Source organism: Martes martes (assembly GCF_963455335.1).
Source record: "Martes martes genome assembly, chromosome: 16".
NCBI classification, from domain to species: domain Eukaryota; kingdom Metazoa; phylum Chordata; class Mammalia; order Carnivora; family Mustelidae; genus Martes; species Martes martes.
Genome location: NC_137904.1, coordinates 8,639,933 through 8,658,231, shown reverse-complemented (window position 1 = coordinate 8,658,231; position 18,299 = coordinate 8,639,933). Strand labels below are relative to the sequence as shown.

The window sequence follows — 18,299 nt, the reverse complement described above, 5'->3', positions numbered from 1 at the left end:
TACTTTCCTTATTGGAAAAGAAACCCATAAGCTTTGAGAAAAACTGCACGTGCCAAATGGCAACTACTGTCTCACGCAGTGAGGCGATGCGTGCCCTTGCCTGGCCTTCTATCTTTCCCAATCCCTGGCAGGATCCCGGTGAACTGAGTAACCTCAGGAGCCTGAGCCCTGCCTCGGTGACCCCGCCCTACACAGCCTAATCCCTCAGCCCACCTTAGCCCGCCTCGGGCCCTGGCCCAAAGAGAACGTGCCCTGGCCTCCCTCACCTGTTGGGGGCGCGTAGGCCCGATCAGGGGTCAGTGGGTTTGGCTCCGGCTGGCGGAGGTGGTGAGGGCAGCCCGGGCCGGTTCAGGAGGAGGCTCCTGGCGCCGCAGCTGGAGGCAGCTCCTCCACATCGCCCCCGAGAGCCTGGGGGACAACCGGCGGGAAACCTGAGAGCAGGAAACTGAACGAAGGGATTCCCAAAGCCGCAGGCTGGGGTTGTACGGAAACCTCTCACAACCTCCCCAGAGTCCTCTGCCTCCCCTGGACACCGCCATCTTCCGCCTGACACCAGCGCGAGCTGTCGCTCCTGCTCGCCTCCTGCACACACCCCCAGTCAATCAGTATCACTAACCCACCTTGCCCCGCCCCCTCCATGCTGTGCCTGGGGAAGAAGACTACAAGTCCCAGAGGGCCTCTCGCGCACCCCCCTACGTGATTTCTCCGCCAGCTAATGGGTGGAAGCGCCGCGTGAGCCTGTTCCCTCCCACCCGGTGCGCCTGAGCCAATCGAAAGGGTGGTGTGTGTGCGAAGGCAAGTGGGGAGGAGGACTCAGCTCAGGACGCGGGGAGCGGGGGGGGGCCCCGCTCGCAGGTCCCCGGGTCCCGGTGTCTGCTGGAGCGCTTGGTCCGCAGGCAGCGAGCGGGTGGTCCCCCCTCCGGCCCAACCCCGCGCGTGCGCGCCCCGGCCCCTCCCTCCCTGCCACCCGCCTCGGCTCCCGCGTGGCGGCGGCCGTTCCTTCCCCCACCCCCCCAGCCCTGGCTCCGGAAGACCCCGCGATGCCGGTCCACACTGTGTCCCCCCCACTCCCCGCCCCGCGCCACCCGCCGGCCGGTGCCCATCAACACCCAGCAGCCCGCTCTACAGCAGCTCCAAGTTCCGCGGCCGCCAGAAGAGCAAGGGGAACTCGTAGGACGTAGAGGTGGTGCTGCAGGTGAGCGCCGAGCCGGGCCCGCGGGCCTCCTCGCGGCGCTCACGGGCAGTGTCCGCCCCCGGCTTCTCGAGCCCGTGCCACGGACCAGGCCCTCCCCGCAGGGCCTCCTGCACCAGGCGCTTCACCGCCCGGGACCTGCCCAGCTGGTGTCTCACACTCTCCAAGCCCCAGCCCTGACCTGCCCCTCACACCGGAGCCTGTCGGGAGCAGCTCCTGGCAGACCCTGAACACTGTCCCAGACTCGAAGCCGGTGACCGGCCTGCCTGGGATCAGGAAGGGCGCCCCCCGCCCCGTGACTGGCCACCCTCAGACCTGAGTCCTTCCTCCCCAGGACCTTTCGTCCCGAGATCAGCGCCCCCTCCTCCAGTCCCTCTCAGACGCTGAAGAGCCCTCCAGTGGTTTCTCCTGACTGGGGACCCTACCCGTGGCTGGGCCCATGTCAAATTATCTCAGACCTGAGACAGTCCTCCTCCCCTCCCCTTTCCTAAGTTCCAGGGATCCTCAAACCCTGGGGCCCTCCTCCCAGGATTTCTTCCTTGGGAGAGCCTAGTTAGTCCCCTCGGACCTGGCGACCTGGCGCACACTCCCTCCATTAGCCCCTGAGCCCTGAGCGCCCCCCAGCCCACAACTGATTCCTAGCCTCTGGTAATGACTCCCTCGAGACCAGGCACTCACATCCTGGGTGCTGCTGAGTGGAGCTCCTCCAAGTCTGTGGGGATCTTGCCTCCTGGCCTCCCTCCCCCCACAGCTGTCCCAGTCTCTTCCTGGCCCAGGCACCCAGCTGCCCCTAGCCCCAGGCCTCCCGCTCTAGGCTTCTCATGCTCCCTGCCTCCATTCTTTGGCCACCTCCAGTCCCCTCCCAGTCTCCCCGGCTTGCTTCCCCAACCCATACCTTCATCTTCCTCCTCCTCGGCTCCAGGGGACCCTCTTTCTGTGTTCTTTTATCTACACAACCAGGGCTTCCTCCTGGTCTCTGATAGCCATGTGCTGGGAAATCGAACTCACCCCGTATTATCTCTCACACGGTATTTCATTGCTGTCCCCCCTCAATTTGACCTGGATTTCTAAATACCTGGTGCCAGCCCCTGGTGGCTTTGGAGCGACAGCTTTACCTACTCTGGCCCTTTTCTGCACCTCACCCCTCTCACGCAAATAGGAACACACTTGACATTCTTTTCTCCAGGCAGAGATCAACAGTAGTCCATACTCCTTTTTCTCTCCCTTCCCCGCAAAAACCCTTCCTGTGTAGCTACCCTTGCCTGCCTCAGGATCCACTTTCCTCCTCCCTTTGCCCCTTTTTTCCTTAGTGTGAGGCCCCACCTCCTACAGCCCCTCCCCATCTGCCCTCTTGAAAGGCCTTTTACAGAAACTCTGAGGACCTAGTGTGCCACCTTACTGCTCCCATGAGTGAGGACAGAACCTAAGATGTGTCTTTGCCTTATGTGCCCTTGGCTCTTTAAAAATAGTAAATTTTGGACAGCCTCTCTTCTGAGCAAGTGGGTGTCCCTCCCAAAAGACAATGCAGATACATTTTCTTTCTGCTAACCGTAGAGCACCATTAACCTCTTTTTTCTTACTGTTTTGGGGGAATCAATAGTTTCATCTTTTTTCGGTGGAGGAAACTGCCTCTTCATGTTAATTGTATCTTTGCTCCATGAACTTAACTTTTTCACGTGAGCCGTGGCATTTGTTATAACTGGAAAACTGTTGTGACTGATTCGTTCTTTCTTCATAATTATATGCCTCACGTGGTGATCCCGCTTGTCTTTTGCTTGAAATGTGAGAATTTAGTATAAAGGTAAAGACTCTTTTTTCTTTATTGTGGGGGCAACATCATAAAATTCTGGCAGTGAGGTCCTTGGTGCGGGTCGTGTTTGGAATGATCGTGAATTTGTGCCGATTGTTTATTTTGACAGTTTCTGATGCGGTAGACCAGCAGGGTCACTAAGTGTCAAAGAGAAGTGGTCTTTGACTTCTTCAGCAACTCCCCGCTTCTGTCATTGGTGTGTTGTTTCCAACGTCCTGTCAGGTGCCCGTGTCCTTGTGACCCAATAGAAGTGGTGATTAAGTTGGTGCAGGACTGACTGGTCTCACGGGAGCCCAGAGCAGAAGCCCGGCTCAGACCTCAGTAGGATGTCTGCTGGTGGGAGCTGTGGTCGTGCCCAGGAATGCCGCCCTACATCTGGATTGGTAAGTTCTTTGTCCGTCACTAAGACCATCAGTGGTCTGTGAATTGGCCCATCATCGCCCTGGTTTTTCAGCCAGGACCAGTTTCTTGGACTCAGCCTTTTTAGAATATACATCTGCCTCTTTCCTGCTTGCTTGCTTTGTTTCCTAACAGCTTTGTTGAGATACAGTTCGCATCCTACGCAACTGGCCCACTGAAGGTGTTCAGGTCAGTAGTTTTTGGAGTACTCAGAGTTGGGTAAGCATCACTGCAACCTAATTTTAGCCCCCTTTCATCCCCCCGAAGAGAAACCTCACCTCCTAGCCATCACGTTCCTGAAGATTTGCTTATTCCGGCCATTTCACGTATGTAGAGTCATACACTATGGGACCTTTTGTGTCTAGCTTCTGTTGCCGAGTGTCATGTCCTCAACGTTCGCCCGCGTCATAGGATGTGGCTGTGCTTTGTTCCTTTTTATCATTGCATGATAATCTGTTGTATGGATATACAGCATTTTGTTGAGCCTTCGAGCAGTCGGTGAACATTTGGGTGGTTTCCACTTTGGAAACCATTTAACGATGGAGTGAACGTTGCTTTATGAGCTTTCATGTGGACACATCTTCATTCCTCGTGGGAGTGAAATGCTGGGTCCGATGGCAGCTCTGTGCTTACCACTCCGAGGAGCTGCCACGCCGATTTCCAAAGTGCCTAGCCCAGTTTTCATTCCCACCAGCCCCGCATGAGGGTCCAGTTTCCCACAGCCTTGCTGACACTTTCAACTTACTGCCTGTCTCTTTGATCGCAGTCCTGCTAGTGGGTGTGAAGTGGTGTCTCATTGTGGTTTTGATTGGAATCTCCTTAATGACTAACAATGTTGCACATCTTTTCTTGGGCTTTCTGGAGCCCTTCTTCCTTCCTTCCTTCCTTCTTTCTTTCCTCTTAATTCTAGTTTAGAGAGTTTCCCAAACCTTTGTGAGATTCTGGCTGGGTTTCCCTTGTTGCCGTTGTTACTGTAACTACTCTGTTTCTCCTCTGCCATGCAAGGAGCCAAGACCAAAGTGAAGGCCAGGGTCACAGGGAACGGGTACTAGAAAGAGCAGCTGTTGGACACAGCTGTGCTGTGAGACGTTCTTGCTAAACATTTGCCTTGTTATCTTTCTCATCGAGATGCTGGCCTGGCGTTTGGTGTAAGGTCTCTGCATTGTACTGTGTTTGAGTTCACCAACTGTCATCTAGATGAGTTGGGGCAGAATGGGAGGGATACATGGTTGAACGGAGGCCAGACTGAAATTCTGATTCTTGAGCATGTGATAATCCATGCAAAATGTTAGCCAATTCCCAGTTCGGTTTTTAATCTTATTAGCAGGTATCTTGGACACCTGATAAGCTTTCCAGCAGCTGTGAAACCCCAAAGTGTATTGAATTCAGTGAGAATTGCATACATGAAATTTAAGGCCCCAGGTTAGAGCTGTGTGTCCTTTAAATAAAGTCTTTCACTGAACCGCGTTAGTGCAGATCAACCACTTAGATCACATCCAAGGCCAAGGCCAGCCGATGAGGATATTTCAAGTGCTTTGGCAGTTTTCACATGGGCTACCTTTGTCACCGGGTCCAAACTGTGGGAGCATTTCAGCTTCATTGAAGCCCGTTTGCTTTGGTGCTGACCTCCTCTGGCTGACTGTGCTCATTACAGTTTTTAAAGATTGCTGGAGTATTTGATTTACCGTGTAAACGAAAGTAGTTAAGTCTCCAAATCTGAAAAATACCACAAAACTTTCCTAGTTGCTTAAAATGAGACCTTGCTTAACACTAAAATCTCAGCGTGCCAGTGGCATTGTACTTGGGTTTGCTTTCTTTCCAGGGGTCTGCTTTTTAAGGGAGCCCAAGTTATCATGAAATGTGAAAATCTGCCTGTTTGGGACCAGTCTGTATAGGTTTGGGTGAATTGTATCGGTTCAGGTGCCCTAAGCTGTAAGTAAACCATAGCGACCTCAAAATAATTTAAAGAATGAGTGAACCTAGCACTTCTGATTACAAGAAACTCGGAGGTGGTTTGGTTCCAGGTTGGTCATTCAGGGCCCTCATTCCCTTGTCTGTCTCTCCGCTGCCATCCCTGGCATTTCCCGGCCTGTTTGTCCTCATGGTCTCTAGATGGCTGCCGAGGGCCTGGGCGCTCGTACAGGTACTGCCACTTCCAGGGGAAGAAAGAGGGCCTCCTCAAAAGCCAGCATCTTTCCCAGAGGCCCCCAGGAGACTGACACACATACCTGATTGGTTGGGTCACTCACCCCTAAACTTATGACTCACGAGGGAACAGGGGCACCTGTCTGCCTTGGGTCAGGGCTGACCAGGCCCTGTGGGGCCAGGGTGGGCGCCAGAACAGGATCTGGGCCCTGGCAGCATGGAAAGGTAGGAAATTGGTTATTGGGTAGGCACCCTGCAGTGTCTCAGCAACCCATAAGTGGTGGATACGCAGCCTTAACATCTCCCACGCCTGTTACCCCTGTTCATTGTAGCCTCCCAACTCTTCACCAAGAAATACAGGCGCTCATCTATGAAATGGGCAGAGTGAACACTCAATAATATATTCCGATCTGGGGGTCAGCATTTTGGTTCATAACGGAAATGTTTGCCCAAGAAGTCTTCGTATGAGGTCTTTTCTGAATATGCTGCCCATTTCATAAAGAACTAATGCACAGGGGCGCGTGGGTGGCTCAGTCCTTAAGCGTCTGAACCTTCATCTCCGGTCATGATCCCGGGGTCCTGGGATCGAGCACCCCATCGGGCTCCCTGCTCAGCAGGAAGCCTGCTTCTCCCTCTCCCACTCCCCCTGCTTGCGTTCCCTCTCTCTCTGTGTCTCTCTCTGTCAGAGAGATTTATTTATTTATAAATAAATTAAATAAAATCTTAAAAAAAAAAAAGAACTAATGCAGGATTGTGTAGTGTGAGTGTAGGGGAGGAATACACTCCTGAGACCGGCGGGAGGCCTGTGTACGTGGGCTCGCTGCTCCAGAAAGGCACTTAGGTCTCAAGGTACTCAGCAGAGGAGGTTGAGAGGGTCCTGGGATCAGCTTGCTTGGTCTGAACAGGCCCATGGGTAGGGCGGACTCACGAAAGTCTTGAAGGCCAGTGATCCCTGGCCCAGCTCGGTGGGCACCCACCTCCAGACCTCCCTTAGCCCACCCAGCCTGTGCCCGCAGGACACGTGGATTTCCACAGCATCCCCAGCTTGTCCCAGGGGTTCCTCCATTTATTTTTTTTTCTTTTTTTAAAGATTGTATTTATTTATTTGACACAGAGAGATCACAGGTAGGCAGAGAGGCAGGCAGAGAGAGAGGAAGAAGCACGCTCCCTGCCAAGCAGAGAGCCCGATGCGGGACTCGATCCCAAGACCCTGAGATCATGACCCGAGCCAAAGGCAGAGGCTTAACCCACTGAGCCACCCAGGCGCCCCGGGTTCCTCCATTTGTAACCAGACTGTGTGTCCTTTCCTTCCAGCATGTGGACACGGGGAACTCGTACCTTTGTGGATACCTGAAGATAAAAGGCCTTACTGAGGTAAGCACTCCTTCAAATGAACTAGAACTAGACGGTGGGCCGCACACATGGCCTTCTCGGTGTGAAGGGCCAAGAGCGTGGACCCTGAGGCCCGACTAAAGCTCCCTGTGAAGTTGTACTTCACACACAAAGGATGTAGTTTTGATGTGTCCAGTTGGAAAGTGTACGGATGCACACATCTTTAAAGTTTACAAAGAAGTCACAGTGTTCCCAACACTATTGATTTTCTTCTTAATCCTTTGGTGGGAAAAAAATAGAGTCGGAATATGGCTACCTCTCATCCTAAGTTTAATGGTTTCTGAGCTATGCATTAATCCATCCAGGCCTGAGGTCTTCGACATTCCTTAAACCCCTTCGCTCACTGGAACAATGTCAGGGGATTGCCCAGATCCTAACCCAAGGAGCTACTAGGGAAATGTAGAGGGTTTTTCCTTTCTCTGCACCAAACTTTTAAAATCTCAGAACTCCTGGGAATATGGAGAGCAAGAAAGAGCATCCATTCTTTCCCTGCTAGTGAGTCAGCAGGAAGAGAAGGAGGGGACGGAGCCCAGCCGCCTAACTCCTCCATGAGGGCCTGGGTCTGACCTGGCTGCCGTGGCGGGGGCCTGACCAGTCCTCCCTGTCTCCACGGCCCAGCTCCACCGAGCCTTGGGAAGGCCTGGAGGGACGTCCTTTCTCTGCCCCTTGCTGGTGCCATGAGCTTTCGTTTCTCTTTCCTCATCTATAAAATGAGAATGAAAAATAACTGCTCTGCTACTGTTGTGGTGAACACAGCACAAGGTTTAGCATTGTCAAATCACCACACAGACCCACAACCCGTGTGATGGTGCGTGTCAACTAGACTGGGATAGTAAATAGAGTAGGATAGGAGAGGATATGGGGCGCCTGGGTGGCTCAGTGGGTTAAAGCCTCTGCCTTCGGCTCATGATCCCAGGGTCCTGGGATCGAGCCCCACCTCGGGCTGTCTGCTAGGCAGGGAGCCTGCTTCCCTTCCTCTCTCTCTGCCTGCCTCTCTGCCTACTTGTGATCTCTGTCTGTCAAATAAATAAATAAAATCTTTTAAAAAAAATCTCGTCAGGTACTAACTGATCCAGAACTTTGTCTCTTAGTAGATCTCCCTAAAACAGATAAGCATGACTTAGTTTATACTTTTATTTTATTTATTTATTTATTTAAAGATTTTATCTATTAGAGAGCAAGAGAGAGCATGAACAGGGGGATGGGCAGAGAGAGAGAGAGAAGCAGACTCCTCGTTGAGCAGGTTTGACCTGGCCTGAGTAGATGCTTAACTGATGAAGCCACCCAGGCACCCCTTTATTTATTTGTTTGTTTATTTATTTTTAGATTTTGTTTATTTGACAGAGAGAGATCGCAAGTAGGCAGAGAGGCAGGCAGCGAGAGAGAGGAGGAAGCAGTCTCCCCACCGAGCAGAGAGCCCGATGTGGGACTTGATCCCAGGACCCCGGGATCGTGACCTGAGCTGAAGGCAGAGGCTTTAACCCACTGAGCCACCCAGGTGCCCCTATATATATAAAATATAAATAATATTAATCCTGAAGAGCAATTCCCTTGAAGCCAGTTCTTCTCAACTTTGTATGTCCTTGCCTTCACTGTTCTTACTCGGTGATCATGAGTCATATCAGTAGAACAGGGAGGCATGCCCTAAGGAGTGGTTAAGAATCATTGCTGGAGGGGTGCCTGGGTGGCTCAGTGGGTTAAGCTTCTGCCTTTGGCTCAGGTCATGATCTCAGGATCTTGGACTCAAGCCCCACATGGGGCTCTCTGCTTCCCCCTGCTTCCCCCTCTCTCTCTGCCTGCCTCTCTGCCTACTTGTGATCTCTGTCAAATAAATAAATAATATGTTTAAAAAAAAGAATCACTGCTCAATATACTGATAGTAACATCTCATATGAGTACAAATATATACATAATTACATAAATTTGTATATTTATGTAAATATAAAAATATAACTATTTTCTCATTGATGGAAGCATGAGAAAGTTGCTCTTCTGTTTATGCTTCCGTTGCCATAAATGTGTGATTATTTTACCCCACCTGACCCGAAAACTGATTTGAGATAGCCTATACAATGAAATCAGTCCAACAGTGTAAAGGTAATCCAAAAACTTGTAATAAAGGAAAAGGTCAGTAAAATCATATAAATTCAACAGTATGTTTACTATGTAAAGCACATGACAGTAACACATTACGTTAAAGAAAGATCTAATCCAAATATTTAAGGATGATTTATCATTAGAGTATCATGCAATGTTTCACTGTGCTAATATATATAATATGCATATGTATGTGTGTGTGTGTGTGTGTGTGTGTGTATCTTGGTAGACGTCATAACATTTTTAAAAAGATTTTATTTGAGAGAAAGAGAGAAAAAGCACAAGTGGGGAGAGGGGCAGAGGAGCAGGAGAAGCAGACTCCTTGAGCAGGGAGCCCTACATGGGGCTCCATCCCAAGACTCCCAAATCATGAGCTGAGCCAAAGGCGGATAGATGGTTAACCTACCAAGCCACCCACAGGCCCCATGCCAACATTTTATAAACTTCAAATTTTGCAGTGATTACAAACTTTGAAAACACTAGGCATAAAAGGGAACTTTTTTTTAGCACAACAAAACCTGCATATTTAAAGACATCATATATGTAATGAACAAATTTTAAGACATTAAAGACATTCCATCCCTTGCCAGTTGCTCTTTTGTTGAACTTGTTTCTCTGACTTTTCAGGAATTCCACATCTGGAGCTCTCTATAGTTCACTTTCCAACCTTGGAACTCGGAACTCGTTAATACCATTCAACTAATGATATTCCCTGGTTTGGCCCTGTCACCTTTGGAGGCTAGAAGAGATACATACTTTCCAAGGAGATAATTAGTCATTCAAAAAAATCTCCAATTTGCTAATAGGCCAACTGGAAATTTATGAAAACCTGTACAATTTTAATGGATATGAACAATTCCTTCTTTGTAAACTATCTTCCTGGTTTATTTCTCAATTTGTATATGCATTTTATATTCTTGTTTTTCTAAGAATATGCATATATAGTATACATGTATGTGCACATATTATGTGAACAGAGAACTGTCATAAGTTTGTGATTCTCTAATGATGCTTATGGGTACATTGTTTTGGTTTTATTTTTAGAACATTACTAGAAATATTAAGAATACAGATTCTATTAGGATGTTTCTGACATAGAGTGTTGATCTCTGATCAATAGATCAGACAGACCTTATAAAATAATTTGGGGAAAGGAAGATACAAATGGAAGAAATAAGCAGAATTTGGAGTCCTTGAGATTATAAATAATAATGTCGGTTCTTAATATATTTCTTATAAGTTGTGAAAACAATTTCACTGTGTCTCTCATGGCTATGAATCTCAGTTCTGTTGAAAGCTTATTTTTGCTTTTTTAAAAATTTGTTTTTATTTTCTTTTATGTCTCTTTGTTTAGTGTTTTGATTTCTTTTTCCTTTTTTATTGAATGTTTTCCTTACCTTATAATTACTAAATCTGAATCTCAAGTTATGATATTAAGTAATTGAAAATTTTAAGTCTCTAGTATTCTATAGAGATACATATGACTACAGAAATATGTTTTCAATATTGTTAAGTAAAAACAATTCTTAGGCACAACACAATTTAAATATATATATATATAGAGAGAGAGAGAGAGAGAGAGAGAGACTCAAAGTTTTGAGTAAAAGTCATAGCAAAAGAAGTCCACCAGAGTAGTTGCCAATTATGAAGGGTTGATTTGGGGCCTTGTAATCAGAGATAGAGAGGGAGAAATAGCATAAAATAAAATAACAGAGAAATTGTGCATGAGTTAGTATTTGTGGTAAAGACTGAGTCATTATTCACCCACACCACTGCCTCCTATGAACACAATGGAAGACTGTGTCTTTTAGACTCCGTATGAGTTGATTGCAACCATGGAAGTGACTTCTGAATGATGAAATGAAAAGCAGCACTTTTAGCGTAATCGTTACACCTTGTGCGTAATCACCCCTTTGTTCTCTTTTCTTCTGCTTGTGAATTCAGCATCACAGATGAAAAGAACTTGGGTAATTGACTTACCCCGGAGAGTCTGCCTGGCTCATCACACTGGACTATGACTAGGTGAGAAAGAATCATTTAGGCTGCTAAGCTGGCGAGATGTGGTGTCGGTAGAGTACCTAGCAATAATCACCCTTAACAGGATGATGATGGGGTACCAGGAAGCATATGATTGACTAAAAGCCGTTTCTGTGGGAGAACTGTAAAAGAAAAAGGGAAAAGAAAAACTGAAGAGGAAAGATTCCACACAACACTGTTTTACAAAGCCTCCATACAAATCAGTGTTCATATGTATTATTATATAAGCAAAAGCAGAGAAGAGAATTCTTATTATTTAAAACAGTCACACGTTCAAGTTTTGTCCATATTAGAGTACTGGAACAAAATACTCCTTTCTGCTATTAAAAACCAGATAACCCAAATAAAAGAGTTGTTTTCAGAAACTGGAAAACACAGCATGGGAGTGTGACACATAAGGCAAGAAAAAAAGAGGTTAAAGTCATGGTTACTTCGTTTGCTATCTAAAAACACTTTCTGGATCATGGCACTGGAATGAGAAATCCAATGGTAACTGTGTTGTCTTGTTGCATTGAGGAAATGGAAATTACCTTTGGGGAAGCCTGAGCCAGCTGGTCATGCAAAGCAGAATACTCTAAAGGATGGAGGTAGGCAGAGGGATCCTTCTTAATTGTGGGTGCATATTAATCTGTGCACACAAAGGAGTAACCTTCATCAGGCAAAGGAGGTGAACATTCTCAGGAGCTCTATGCTGGATAAATCAGAGATCACACAGACCTGGGAGTCATTTGGATAACTGGGGTGTTCAGGAGAGACACAGAATGGTTTTATTTATTTTTTTTTTTTAAGCAGGAATGACCTAACCTAGAGTAAAGGTTATTTTAGACCTTCCCTACAAAGCTTAAAAAGAAGTGTCCCAATAGACCAAAGTAGTCAGTTGAAATGTATGTTATCCCCAAATGTATCTATGAATTAAATCAGTCTCAGTCAAATTCCAAACAGAAGCCTTATAGAAACTGAAAAGTACATTTAAAATCCATGCAGAAATGAAGGGAACCTAGAATAACCAAAATAATTTTGAAAAATAAGAACATCTTTGGAGATTTAGACCACTTAAATTCAAGGTTCATTATAAAAGTCAAAAATCATGACAGTGTAGCATGAGCATAACGTTCAGACAGAACTGAATGAGGGGTGCTGGGTTGGCTCAATTGGTGGAGTCCATGAGTCTTTATCTCAGGGTTGTGAGTTCAAGCCCTGGGGTGGGTATGGAGACTACTTAAAAATTAAATCTTAAGAGGAAAAAAAAAAAAAAGATAAAAGTGAATGGGCCAGAATAACAAAACCAAAAATAGAACCACATACATAAAGCCAATTGGCAATTCAGTGGGGATAGAGATCATCTTCTCAACAAATAATGCTGAAAATGGAGGTTAGCCACATACAGATAATAAAATGAATCTCAAATTTTACCTCCTATCATACACAAAAACAAACTCAAAATGAGTCATAGACCTACCTGTAAACCCCAAATTATAAAGCTTCTAGAAAAAAGAATAGGAGAAATTGATTTTCTGTCTGGCAAAGATTTCTTAAATAGAATGAAGAACACATAGTTGGACTTGTCCACCATATAAGAAGTTGGGAAGTTGCCACTGTATTCTAAGAAGAAAAAAAGTGAACAAACTAAAAAGTCAAGAGCCCCTCTGAGATCTTTGAGAGGAGTGAGTTTACAAGCAAGACTGCTGTCCCTAGAATTGGAAAGACAGGTGAATACAGAGAATCATGGATTACTATGGCAAAAATCCACCGGCAGAAAACTAGGAGCAGTATTGGGGTAGAGAAAGCTGAACTTTGACAACTTCTAGAAGCTCAGTATGGACAAGTCTAAGAGACAAAAACTCCTCGGGGACCCAGTCATAGCCCCCCCCACTCCCCACACATTGATCTCTTGAAGTTTTACCAGGTTCTCATGGGACCCATGTGCATTCTGTTTTTCACAATGTTAGCCCTCAGGGGGATTTAACCACACCCTAACCTTCTGGTTCTTTGGCAGAGCCTAACTGACCTAAGAGAAGCAAAATACTCAATTCCATTCCACTGGAGCCATCTGTCTCACCGAATAGTGTAAATTCCTGACCCTCCATAAGATTGAACAAGTGCAGACAGACATTCACTGTGCTTTTGTTTATTTGCTCATTCATCCAACAAATCTTTATTGTCCATCTGATGTGTGCTAGGCACCGTATTCAATGAGGATCTAGCGGCAAAGAAATACAGTTCCTGCCCTCCTAAAACTGATATTCTAGTGTAGAAGAGAGATGGCAAGTAAGTAAACAAACAAATGCACTCTGTAATTTTGTGTGTTAAAATTTTCCATGAGGAAAATCAATTAGGTTAAAAACCTAATTGTAATGCATGAAATGAATTATCAGAAAGTTTTTGCCTTTGGAAGTGATCTGTGTTCATAATGTTTGATATGCCTACTCTGGAGATGGAGGTACATAAAGGCAAAATTCCATGTGGACAGTAAAAATATAAAGCGATTAAAAAAAAAATAACACCCTGAAATGAGTAAGTGATTGAATTCGATTGGGTTAACTATGTGATTTTGTTGTTTAGATATATTATGATACGGTGTTGAAGTGAAATTACTGTGTTGGCATTGAAAGCAAGTTCTGTAGTGCTTTCAAAGGCCAGGTCCTCAGACCCCGTGATAGACAACAACATTGAAATATAAGAAGAGATAATGCTTAAGTCCAGTACATTGGCATAGTGACAACAGTCTAAGTTCTCCTATTCCTCAGTGTACACAGAGGCAAACTTCTGATGAGTCACACGTATGAAATGGCCAGTAAGAACTTGCCAGTGATGAGATTCATTCAAAAGTTGTTGTTTTTTTTTTGTTGTTCTAGAGAGTTAGAAAGTTCTGCAGATAATAAACATGAGGTCTGCTGTTTGACTGCATTGATTAGAATTTCTTAATTAGTATCTTTTCAAGGTGTAAAGGGAAAAATGATTGAAACAAAACCATTAAAAGACCAAAATGAACACATTATTGGACAACTAATTTATTTTAGGGACAGGTAAAGCAGTTTCGTATAGATTATCTCAATGCAAAGAGGAGAAAAAAAGAAAATAATGATGTACATAGTGGTGGATTTTTGTGACTCTAAACCTTTCTTCCACTTATCATTAATCAGGGGTAAAATGAAGGCCAACTCTGGATGTTTGTAAGTGATGTTGATTTCTGTAAGTGTGTCGTGCTGGGAGAATGGGGCCACAGGGTCTAATTTTCAATCCCAGGGATTGTGGTTGCTTGAAGTTCTCACAAACTTTTTCTTCTGACTGAATCATCCATTTTACTACATAAAAACAGATTTTTATCTTGAAAAACCTGTGGTTTAAAAAAAAAAAAAAGGATTACTGTCAGTATCAATTGAAAGGGTGGAGAACAGAAACATTCAGTGAGTTTTTGCTGTTCATTGGGACATAGCTTTATAAGCATATAACCCCCATAAGACAGACCGTGGAGACTAGATCAGATCTGGCTATGAAGTGCTGACTTTTGGTGCAGAAATGAAGGGTAAAATATTTGTCTCCATGGGGACAGATCCATGACTGCACTTTTCAAAATGTCAAGGTTACATTTGAAAAGTAGTTGTAATTTTCTCCCATGTCCTAAAGATAATTCTCTGCTTGTACTTGACACATAAAAATCTGTGACTTAATGAAAATTTTCTTCACAGTATTAGGATAATAATTCCAACCTAACATGGTTTAGAGTAGAGTGCATCTTTTTTTAATCTCCAGATTCCAGTGAATAAAAACATAGTCTTATTGGTGATTTAATCATATTTTGTCTTTTTGACCACTTCATTTGGTAGGCGGTCCTAGTTTGTTTCAGAAACTTTGTCAAATAAGGTATCTCTTTTTGGAAATATTAATTCATAAAAGAAGAAAACACATTCCTATTTGTTTGAGATATTTCTATATAAAACAGCCTACCTCAGATAAATTGAATCTTGCAAGATTAAAAAAATGTACATTTGTGTCTATTTGTGTGCTGTTCAAAGTCCTGATTTTACATGCAATAGCAGTACAGCTAAACATTGCAGTATACTTTTACAACTCTTAAACCATCCAAGTTTATTGTGGTACAAATGTTGAAAATACTAGTAGCTATTTGGAGGTAGATATTAGATGGTGATGTTTAATGAGATGGAATGAATGGCAATGCAAAATAAAATTCTCAAATAATTTTAAGGAAAACTAATTTCAATTTATTAGAAATCTTAATATAAGAATGATTTTTAAAAGTCCATGTAAGGAAATTCTGGAGGATGGTCAGTTGTAGAAAATCAACTAGAAGCATTAAATTAAGATTTCTGTTACCATGCTAGGGAGTGAGAGGACATATGGACAAGATTTTAAAGATTTAAGGAATTTTGCAGATGTCAACAGGTAATTTGCCTTTATGTTGGACAATTATTTTTAGTCCATAAACCATTGATACAGTAAAATGGTACCAAAATTATGGCCTTTTTGCAGAAATGAAACAGTGTATCTTTGTAAGAAATACTCAAACATGAAACATCATTTAGATTCAACTAAATGTTATAAATATTATAATTTGTCTATGTTAAAAACAGACATTCTCACATGGATCAACTTTTTTTCAAGATTTCATGTTTATTGGAGAGGGAGAGACAGGGAGAGAGTGTGGGTACACAAGAGGGGTGGAGCACAGGTAGGGGCAGAGGGAGAAGGACAAGCCAACTCCCCACTGAGCAGGGAGCCAAATGCAGGGCTTGGTCCCAGGACCCTGAGATCCCACCTGAGCTGAAGGCAGCCCCTTTAACAGACTGAGCCACCCAGGCACCCCTTCATGTGGATTATCCTAGGTCATCTTCACAAGGACCTTGTGGAGCAAGTGTTTCAATTTTAAAGATAAGCAGATTCGACTTAGAGAGTTAGAGAGTCTAAGGAACTTGTTCAGAATCTCAGCTACTTGATGGTCAATGTGAACCTTAACTGAGCTCTTCTACCCCAAGTACAGTGCTTTTTCCACTACCTACGCCAACTGAAATAATTAATAGCCTCATTTTGGACATCTCAAGAAATCTCTTATTTGTTCAGTCAATATCGACAAGATTTCTAGTATTTCTGACATCTCTGTGTTACGTCGTGGAGATTGAAGAGTTACCTTGACTGGTCTCAAGTAAATTTTATTCTTCTGTATGTTGTTTAATATGTTGTTTTTCTTTGGCTGCTTTCAAAACTTTCAAATGAAGCGTAAATTTGACTGGATGTGTGTAGATGCTATTTTCCTGCATTTACTATGCTTGTATTCTAATGAACTTGAATTTGTACATTTATGTTTTTCACCAAATTTGAGAAATAAGCCACATTTCTTCATCCATTTATTCTGTCCCTTCATTTTTTTTTTTTCTCTCCTGGTACTATCACTGTGTATATGTTAGACCATCTTCAATTTGCGTATATGTTAGACCACCTTCAATTTGCAGTTTTTCTGAGTCTGTTCCTTTTTTTGCATTTAATTTTCTCTCTTATCTAATTTATTTATCTGTCTTAAAGTTCATTTACTTTATCTTCCATATGTTGTCAGTCCCGTTAGGTGAAATTTTTATTTCAGATTGTATTTTTCACTTTTTAATTTCTTTTTTATTCTTCTTTTATAGCTGCTATTCCTTTGCTGAGATTTGTCTTTTTATTCATCATCAATGTATTTCCATATCCGTGAATATAATTACACTGCTTCTTTAAAATCTGTTCTGGGGGTCCCTGGGTGGCTCAGTGGGTTAAAGTCTCTGCCTTCGGCTTGGTCATGATCCCGGGGTCCTGGGATCGAGCCCCACATCAGGCTCTCTACTCAGCGGGGAGCCTGCTTCCTCCTCTCTCTCCCTGGCTGCCTCTCTGACTAGTTGCAATCTCTATCAAATAAGTAAATAAAATCTTTAAAAAAATAAAATAAAATCTGTTCTGATGCCAACATCTTGATCCATCTCTAGTTTTGTCTTCATTGATTGTTTTTTTCTTTGAGTGTGGCATTTTTCTGTTTCGTTGAAATTTGTGTAATTTGCATTTGTGTTCTGGGTATGAATTATACATTGTAGAGATTCTGGATTAGGTTATATACTTTTAAAGAGTTTTTTTTTTTTTTTTTTTGAGTGTTCAGTTTGACAGAACTCAAACTACAATTTTTTCCATGTGGTGCGTGGCAAGTTCAGTCAAATACTTTGATATAATGAAGTCTTTCTACCTTATCTCTCTCTTTTTAGAGATCCTACCCTCACTCCACTCTGCCCCCTCTTAATTTTTCAGCTGTGTAGTTGTCCCAGACTCTGCCCTTCTTGGTTCATCAGTCTACTAAAAAAGTCTTATAACTTCCATATTGTAGTTGCACAACATTGCACTAATGGTGTCTGCCCTCAGGCTCTGAGTTTTAAAATTAGGAAGCTTATTCTCTTCCAGCAAGTGTTGACTTCCCTGTAACATCTCCCTGCTTTGCCAGTCTTCAGTGTCCTTAGATAACTGTCTTTCTGTACACATTACACTGTAGTTTATGGAATCATATAACATGTGGTTTTGTACCTGGCTTCTTTTATTGTGTTGAAATGATTCTTTACATATTGTAGATACAAATCCTTTTCATATCTATGGTTTGCAAATATTTTCTCCCCAACTCTTTTTAGCCTTTTACTTTCTTACGAGTGTATTCTTCAGAACAATAGTTTCTGATCTTCAAAGTGTTGAACTTGACAGGTTTTAAAAATACTTTGTGGTTTTTAAAATTAAACTTTTATAGAGCAGTTTTAGGTTCATAGCAAAATTGAGCAATGGTACAGATATTTCCCACATACCCCATCCATCCCTCTTTGTACACATTTTTTGACAAGAGTGGTATATTAGTTACAATCTGTGAACCTACACTGACACATAATTATCACCCAAACCAACCATTTACATTACAATTCTGTCTTCTATTGCATATTCTATGATTTTGTACAAATGTATAGTAACCGCCATTATATATATGGAGGTATGTGCATATATCGACCATTATAGTATCATACAAAATAGTTTCAGAGCCTAAAATCCTCTGTGTGCTGCTTATTTATCTTTCCCTCCCCCCTCACTTCTAGAAACCACTGATCTATTTGCAGTAAACATTCTGGTGTCTGGATGTATCACAGTTTATTTGTCCATTCACCTTATGAAGGGTATCTTGGCTGCTATCAATTCTGGTAATTATGAATAAGACAT

The 18,299-nt window shown here is 43.7% G+C and overlaps 1 long non-coding RNA gene across 1 annotated transcript; it reads left to right on the top strand.

Annotated features, from left to right (window-relative positions):
- Positions 1-851: 851 nt before the first annotated feature.
- LOC308357534 lies at positions 852-14,958 on the top strand. The gene is made up of 4 exons (XR_013968209.1): positions 852-1,195; positions 3,225-3,385; positions 6,861-6,920; positions 9,663-14,958. It is a non-coding gene; the product is annotated as an uncharacterized lncRNA (long non-coding RNA).
- Positions 14,959-18,299: the final 3,341 nt, after the last annotated feature.